This window comes from Somniosus microcephalus, unplaced genomic scaffold (assembly GCF_052327205.1).
Source record: "Somniosus microcephalus isolate GS21.2 unplaced genomic scaffold, FLI_Smic_1.0 unresolved_chr5, whole genome shotgun sequence".
NCBI lineage: Eukaryota > Metazoa > Chordata > Chondrichthyes > Squaliformes > Somniosidae > Somniosus > Somniosus microcephalus.
Genome location: NW_028225183.1, coordinates 13,011,634 through 13,019,563, shown reverse-complemented (window position 1 = coordinate 13,019,563; position 7,930 = coordinate 13,011,634).

Below are 7,930 nucleotides of genomic sequence, written 5' to 3'. Positions count from 1 at the left end.
GTGACAGACAGCAAATGAAACTTAGACACTGGAATTATTTATATGTTTCTGCTGTCTGTCTACGATTTCAGATTCACACTTAGAGCTTTTTGTCATTAAGTCATAAAAGCCACAAAACCAATTTAATATGACTTTCCAATACTCTTTGAAAGGTCCCTATATTGATAAAATGAGCCTTTTAGCAAAGTAACACTTTTCGGGCCTTTTCAAAGTGCTCCCGCTGAGTGAATTTTGTTCTGAAAATCGTGTTCCCGAAAATCTCCGGGCACCCCGCCAACCCCCCCTGCCAGAAATGACAAGTGTCAAATCAGCGGGTCAAACGGCCACCTCTATCCGACCAGGAGCACCCAAATCGCCGCAAATGGCACTTTTTTTTTTCTTCATCGGGACTTCCGACTAGGTTAATGATTTCCCAAACTCCAACTCATTAACTATGTTCTGAGACACTTGCCAGAAATAACACATGTCAATTTGGCGGTAGCAACTCACTTTCCCAGGCCGGAAAGCATCACCCGAGGCCCGCGTGAAGCGGCCGAATCTTTTCTCATCGGACTTCCGCGTTTTGGTTAATCATGTCTCGAAATCGTTAAATGCACATGTCAATTTGGCGGGAGCAACTCACTTTCCCAAGCCGGAAAGCATCACCGGAGGCCCACTTGAAGGGCCCTAATATTTTCCCATCGGACTTCCGTGTTTTGGTTAATGATGTCTCGAAATCAAAAAATGCACATGTCAATTTGCCGGGAGCAACTCACTTTTCCAGGAAGGGAAGCAACAGCCGAGGCCCGCAAAAGGCGGCCGAATATTTTCTCATCGGACTTCCATATTTTGGGGGTTAGATTCTCTCCCGCCATCCAGCCCCCTGGCCACGGGTGGCTCGCTCAGTATCAGCCCGGGCCTTGCCAATTTGGTTAATCAGTTAGCCATGCTCCAGTCTCGGCCTCGTCTTTTTCATTTATGGTTAATGATGTGCCCAGGCTCGGACTTAGTCTCTCCAGCAGCCAAAACTTTTCACTGGTTAATGAGGTGCCCAGCCCGGCATTAATCTCTCTCCCCAGCAAGCTTACTTGGTCGGCCGACATTTGGATCCATTTTCGGGGCTTAATCCGGTCGAATACGGTCCCTTACGCAAGGGAGCCGAAGCCCCGGCCTCTGCCAGGCGTCAGGCTGCCATTTTTTAAGCCGGACCAAAAACCCGAAAATTGGTTAAAAATGGAAATAAATTTCCACCCAAAAAGGGTTAAAAGTCGGTTGGACGGCAGCCCGGGTCGGTCTCTGCAGACCTGGAGGCCCTAGACAGTAATCTGGAAATCAGACCAAGTCTCAGAAAACCACCTCCTACCATTCTCCAGGTACCCCGCCAAACCCCCTGCCAGAAATGACAAGTGTCAAATCAGCGGGTCAAACGGCCAGCTCTATCCGACCAGGAGCACCAAAATCGCCGCAAATGGCCCTTTTTTTTTGCTTCATCGGGACTTCCGTCTTGGTTAATGATTTCCCGAACTCCAACTCATAAACTATGTTCCGAGACACTTGCCAGAAATGACACATGTCAATTTGGCGGGAGCAACTCACTTTCCCAAGCCGGAAAGCATCACCGGAGGCCCGCAAAAGGTGGTCAAATCTTTCTCCTTCCGTATTTCCGGTACAAATTTGAACGGCCATATCTCCGCACTCCCGCGTCGGAGCCAAGCCGTTTTTACACCGTTAGACGCGGCTTCCCGTGCCCGTTCGAATGCCGCCCTGCTCGGCGGCATAGGAGAATTTTTTTAATGTTCGGCCGATTACGGGAAAAAAAATTTCCGCTCTGAACTCGGATTTTTCGGCTTTAATCGTTTCGGAAATGGTCCCTTACGCAAGGGAGCCGAAGCCCGGGACTCTGCCGGGCGTCAGCCTGCCGTTTGTAAACCCGTCCGAAACATGAGTTCCCACTTTTGGTTATCCAGTTGTCAATTTTAAAATTTCAATTTATGAGTTGCCACCTTGGTTAATCATTTGTCGTTCTGACTTTTGGTTAACCATTTGTCGAAGTCCAAATTTCAGTTCATCAGTTGCCACCTTGGTTAATAATTTGTCGTTCTGACTTTTGGTTAACCAGTTGTCGATGTTCAAGTTTCAGTTAATGAGTTGCCCTTTTGGTTTATGATTTGCTACCTTGACAACTCATTAACCAGTGTTTCAGACAATGCACAAGGCCATTTGCCGACCCCAACTCGGTTCCCCAAGCGGGAAAGCAGCACCCGAAGCCCCGGTAAAGCGGCCGAATCCATTCCCATCGGACTTCCATCCCTAATGTTAATGCCCAATATTCAGTTATTGAGTTGCCTCCTTGAAACTTCAGTTATCGAGTTGTCCCTTTGGTTATCCAGTTGCCACATTGAAATTTCAGTTACTGAGTTGCCTCCTTGGTTTATCATTTGTCGCTCAGACTTTAGGTTATCCAGTTGTCGATGTTCAAATTTCAGTTGCTGAGTTGCCTCCTTGGTTAATCATTTGTCGCTTTGACTTTTGGTTAACCAGTTGTCGATGTTCAAAATTTCAGTTAATGAGTTGCCCTTTTGGTCTATGATTTCCTACCTTGACAACTCATTAACCAGTGTTTCAGACAATGCACAAGGCCATTTGCCGACCCCAACTCGGTTCCCCAAGCGGGAAAGCAGCACCCGAAGCCCCGGTAAGGCGGCCGAATACATTCCCATCGGACTTCCGTCCCCAATGTGAATGCCAAGTATTCCGTTAATGAAATGCCTCCTTGGTTAATCATTTGTCGCTCTGACTTTTGGTTAACCAGTTGTCGATGTTCAAATTTCAGTTAATGAGTTGCCTCTTTGAAATTTCAGTTAATGAGTTGTGTCTTTTGTTAACCGGTTGTCGATGTTCAAATTTCAGTTAATGAGTAGCCTCCTTGAAACTTCAGTTATCGAGTTGTCCCTTTGGTTATCCAGTTGCCACATTGAAATTTCAGTTACTGAGTTGCCTCCTTGGTTAATCATTTGTCGCTCTGACTTTTGGTTAACCAGTTGTCGATGTTCAAACTTAAGTTACTCAGTTGACTTTGTCTTTCTCACTCTGTGTATCTCTCTCTTCTCTCTGTCTCAGTGTATGTGAGTGTCTGTGTGCTCCACTGCCGCCCGGCCGAACCGGGTCCAAAGGCCCGCCTTGTTACACACGAAAACCTCGGGCTCGCTTCCGAGCGACGGACACCCGGCTTCCCAGTGTCGGCCCGACTCCGTTCAGGTACCCGCGGCTGCCCCTTGCCTCTGGCTTGCCCAGGCAGCTCGCGCGTGCAGGACCCGCCCCGCGCCGCCGACCCAACTGACGGAAAGCGGTGTCCAGCCAACGGCTGTACCTCGGCCCGGGAAAGAAGCAGCTACTGGTCTGTGCGGCCCCTCCACCTCGTTCAGGTGCCGTTGACCCGGTCCAGCTCCCACCTTGCCTCCCCAAGTTATCCCCGATAAGCTGCCGCTGACCGACGGTCCGGCAGCCGGTACGGGACGGCGACACTTTCCCGAACTTGCCCGGGGCCAGTTCGGCAACATCGTGTGCGCCCGAGCCGGGGCTTTCCAACGAGCCGTCCCCGACCGAAATCAGACACGGCAGTCGGGATCGCAAGGCGTTCGACTGACGCCGGGCAACCGGGTCCTAATGCCCGTCAAGTTACACACACGATAGCACCGGGCTCGTTTCGGAGCGACGGGCAAACGGCTTCCCGGTGTCGGACCGACTCCGTTCCTGTACCCCTGGTTGCCGCTTGCCTCTGGCTTGCTCTGGTAGGTCGCGCGTGCAGGCCCGGACCCGCGCCGCCGTCTCAGCTGTCGGAAAGCGGTCTCCAGCCAACGGCTGTACCTCGGCCCGGCAAAGCGGCAGCTGCACAAGCCCGGTACTGGTCTGTGCGGGCTCGCCACCCCGTTCAGGTGCCTTTCACCTGGTCCAGATCGGACCTTCCCTCCCGAAGTTATTACCGATAATCGGTCTGGTGAACGACGGCCCGGCAGCCGGTACGGGACTGCGACACTTTGCCGAAGTCGCCCGGGACCAGTCCAGCAATATAGTCTGCACCAGCCCCGGGGCTTTCCAACGAGCCATGCCCGACCGAAATCGGACACGGGACTCGGGAAAGTAACGCGTTCGACTTCGGTGTGTAAGGCGGCCGAATCCCTTTCCTTCTGACTACCGGCACCACTTTGAAAGGTCATATCTCGGCACTCACGCAGCGGATCGAAGCGGTTTTCACAGTGTTAGACTCGGCTTCGCTTGCCCCTTCGAAGGACAACTCGGCCGACGTTCAAAATGTTTTTTTTAATTTCGGCCGCTTTCGATCATTTATTTCCCGGCTAGCTGAGATCCGACCACCGGCCCCACTTTAAAAGCCCATATCTCGGCACTCACGCAGCGGAGCGAGGCGGTTTTGCCACCATTCGACTTGTCTTGGCTTGCCCTGTCGAACGCCACCCTTGTTTCAGAAAATGCACACATGACCATTTGCCGAGACCAACTCGGTTCCCCAAGCGGGAAATCTGCACCCGACGCCCCGGTAAGGCGGCCGAATCCATTCCCATCGGACAAACGGTGAGTGCCCATAATTCAGTTACTGAGTTGCCACTTTGGTTAACCAGTTGTCGCTCTGGCTTTTGGTTACCCAGTTGGTAATGTTCAAATTTCAGTTATTGAGTTACCACTTTAAAATTTCAGTTACTGAGTTGCCTCTTTGGTTACTCATTTGTCCCTGTGCCTTTTGGTTAGCCAGTTGTTAGTTTTCAAATTTCAGTTACTGAGTTGCCTCTTTGGTTAATCATTTGTCGCTCTGACTTTTGGTTATCCAGTTGTCGATGTTCAAATTTCAGTTACTGAGTTGCCCTTTTGGCCTATGATTTCCTACCTTGACAACTCAATAACCAGTGTTTCAGACAATGCACAAGGCCATTTGCCGACCCCAACTCTATTCCCCAAGCGGGAAAGCAGCACCCGAAGCCCCGGTAAGGCGGCTGAATCCATTCCCATCGGACTTCCGTCCCCAATGTGAATGCCAAGTATTCAGTTATTGAGTTGCCTCCTTGGTTACTCATTTGTCCCTCTGGGGTTTGGTTACCCAGTTGTCAGTATTCAAATTTCAGTTACTCAGTTGACTTTGTCTTTATCACTCTGTGTATCTCTCTCTTCTCTCTGTCTCTCTCAGTGTATGTGAGTGTCTGTGTGTTCCACTGCCGCCCGGCCGAACCGGTTGCAAAGGCCCGCCTTGTTACACAGGAAAACCCCGGGCTCGATTCCGAGCAACGGGCACCCGGCTTCCCTGTGTGGGATTGACTCCGTTCCAGTACCGTTGGATGCCCCTTGCACCTGGCTTGCTCTGGCAGCCGGCGAATGCAGGCTGCCCCTCGCCCCGCCCTCTCAGTGGTCGGAAAGCGGTCTCCAGCGAACAGCTGTACCTCGGCCGGGGAGAGGGGCAGCTACACATGCCCGGTACTGCTCTGTGCGGCCCCACCACCCCGTTCAGCTGCCGTTGTCCTCGACCGGATCGGACTTTCCTTCCCGAAGTTATCCCCGGTAAGCTGCCGGTGACCGATGGCCCGGCAGCCGGTACGGGACCGCAACACTTTCCCGAACTCGCCTGGGGCCAGCCTGGTAATATAGTGTGCGGCAGCGCCGGGGCTTTCCAACGAGCCGTCCGCGAATGAAATCGGACACGGGAGCCGGGAGCGAGAGGCGTTCGACTGGTGCCGGGCAACCGGGTCCAAATGCCCTCCGAGTTACACACTCGAAAACCCCGGGCTCGATTCGAAGCGACGGCCACCCGCCTTCCCGGTGTCGGAGCGACTCCGCTCTGGTACCGTTGGATGCCGCTTGCCCCTGGCTTGCTCTGGCAGCCGGCGCGTGCAGGCTGCCCCTCGCCCCGGTCTCTCAGACGTCGGAAAGTGGTCTCCAGCCAATGGCTGTACCTCGGCCGAAAAAAGTGGCATCTGCACACGCTTGGTCCTGCTCTGTGCGGCCTCGCCGCCCCGTTCAGCTGCCGTTGACCCCGACCGGATCGGACTTTCCTTCCCGATGTTATCCCCGATAAGCTGCCGCTGACCGACGGCCCAGCAGCCGTTACGGGATGGCGACACTTTCCCGAACGCGCCCGGGACCAGCCTGGCAATATAGTGTGTGCCAGCGCCGGGGCTTTCCAACGAGCCGTCCACGAACGAAATCGGACACGGGAGTCGGGAGTGAAAGGCGTTCAAATGCCGCCCGGCCAACCCGGGCAAACATCCCCCGCCGTGAGGACCCCCCGGGCTAACTTCGGAGGAGCGCCCGCCCGCCCGCCACCGGCCTTTCGAAACAGCCCAGCCCAGCAGCAAGTCCCAGAAGCAACGCCGGAAAAAAACGCCTTGGCCAGCCAAAGCCATTGATACACTGCAAAGAGGACAGATTAAAACCGCTCACACTGGAGATCGGCCGATCAACTTCGCTTCCGAGAACGGACACTCGCCTTGCAAATACAACTCACGAACCCGTGTTGCAGACAATGCACATGACCATTTGCCCACTCAAACTCGGTTCTCCAAGCGGGAAAGCAGCACCCGACGCCCCGCTAAGGCGAGCGAATCCATTCCCATCGGAATACCGTCCCCAATTTGAATGCCCAGCTTTCAGTTAATGAGTTGCCTCCTTGGTTAATCATTTGTCGCTCTGGCTTTTGGCTATCCAGTTGTATGTTTTCAAAATTCAGTTACTGAGTTGCCACCTTGGTTTATCATTTGTCGTTCTGACTTTTGGTTAACCAGTTGTCGATGTTCAATATTCAGTTCATGAGTTGCCTCCTTGGTTAATCATTTGTCGTTCTGACGTTTGGTTAACCAGTTGTCGATGTTCAAATTTCAGTTACTGAGATGTCTCTTTGGTTTATCATTTGCTACCTTGACAACTCATTAACCAGTGTTTCAAACAATGAACAAGGCAGTTTGCCGACCCCAACTCGTTTCCCCAAGCGGGAAAGCAGCACCCGAGGCCCCGGTAAGGCGGCCGAATACATTCCCATCGGACTACCGTCCCCAATATTAATGCCCAGTATTCAGTTAATGATGTTGCCTCCTTTAAATTTCAGCTAATGAGTTGCCTCTTTGGTTAACAAGTTGTCGCTTTGAAATTTCAGTTACTGAGTTGCCTCCTTGGTTAATCATTATTCGCTCTGGCATTTGGCTGTCCAGTTGTATGTTTTCAAAATTCAGTTACTTCCTTGGTTTATCATTTGTCGTTCTGGCTTTTGGTTAACCAGATGTCGATGTTCAAAATTCAGTTACTGAGTTGCCTCCTTGGTTTATCATTTGTCGCTCTAACTTTTGCTTAAGCAGTTGCAGCCTGACCACCATCTCCAGTGTGACCACACTGGATCCATGTTCTGCTGTTATTCGAGCTGGCGTTCACCTGCTCTGCCACCCTCAGCCACACAGCCTTGGTTTGCCTTCTTCCTCCCCGAGGAGGGGAAGAGCACCTCCCTGCTCTCTGTCGCTCCCTCCACCAGTGCCTGGAGGGCTGCCTCATCAAATCCGAGGGATGCCTTACTCCGATGTGTCGCCATGATTGGTGATGGTAGCAGCAGCTGCCAGGGCCAATTTATCATAGCCAATCAACCTAACCTGCACACCTTTGGACTGTGAGAGAAAATCGGAGCTCCGGGCGGAAACCCACGCAAACACGGGCAGAATGTGCAAACTCCACACAGAGAATCACCCGAGGTCAGATTCGAACCCGGGTCTCTGGCGCTGTGACGCAACAGTGCTAACCACTACGCCGCCGTGCTGCCATCAGAAGCGAGCTTCCCACCTGAATAGCTCTCTGGCTAGTGGTTCCCACACGTGGGGAATCAATTGGGCTGTTAAATCAAAATTGCATCAATTTCCCACATCGTGCAGAATTCGTGTGGGAAACAGGAAATGTGGGGAACACGACT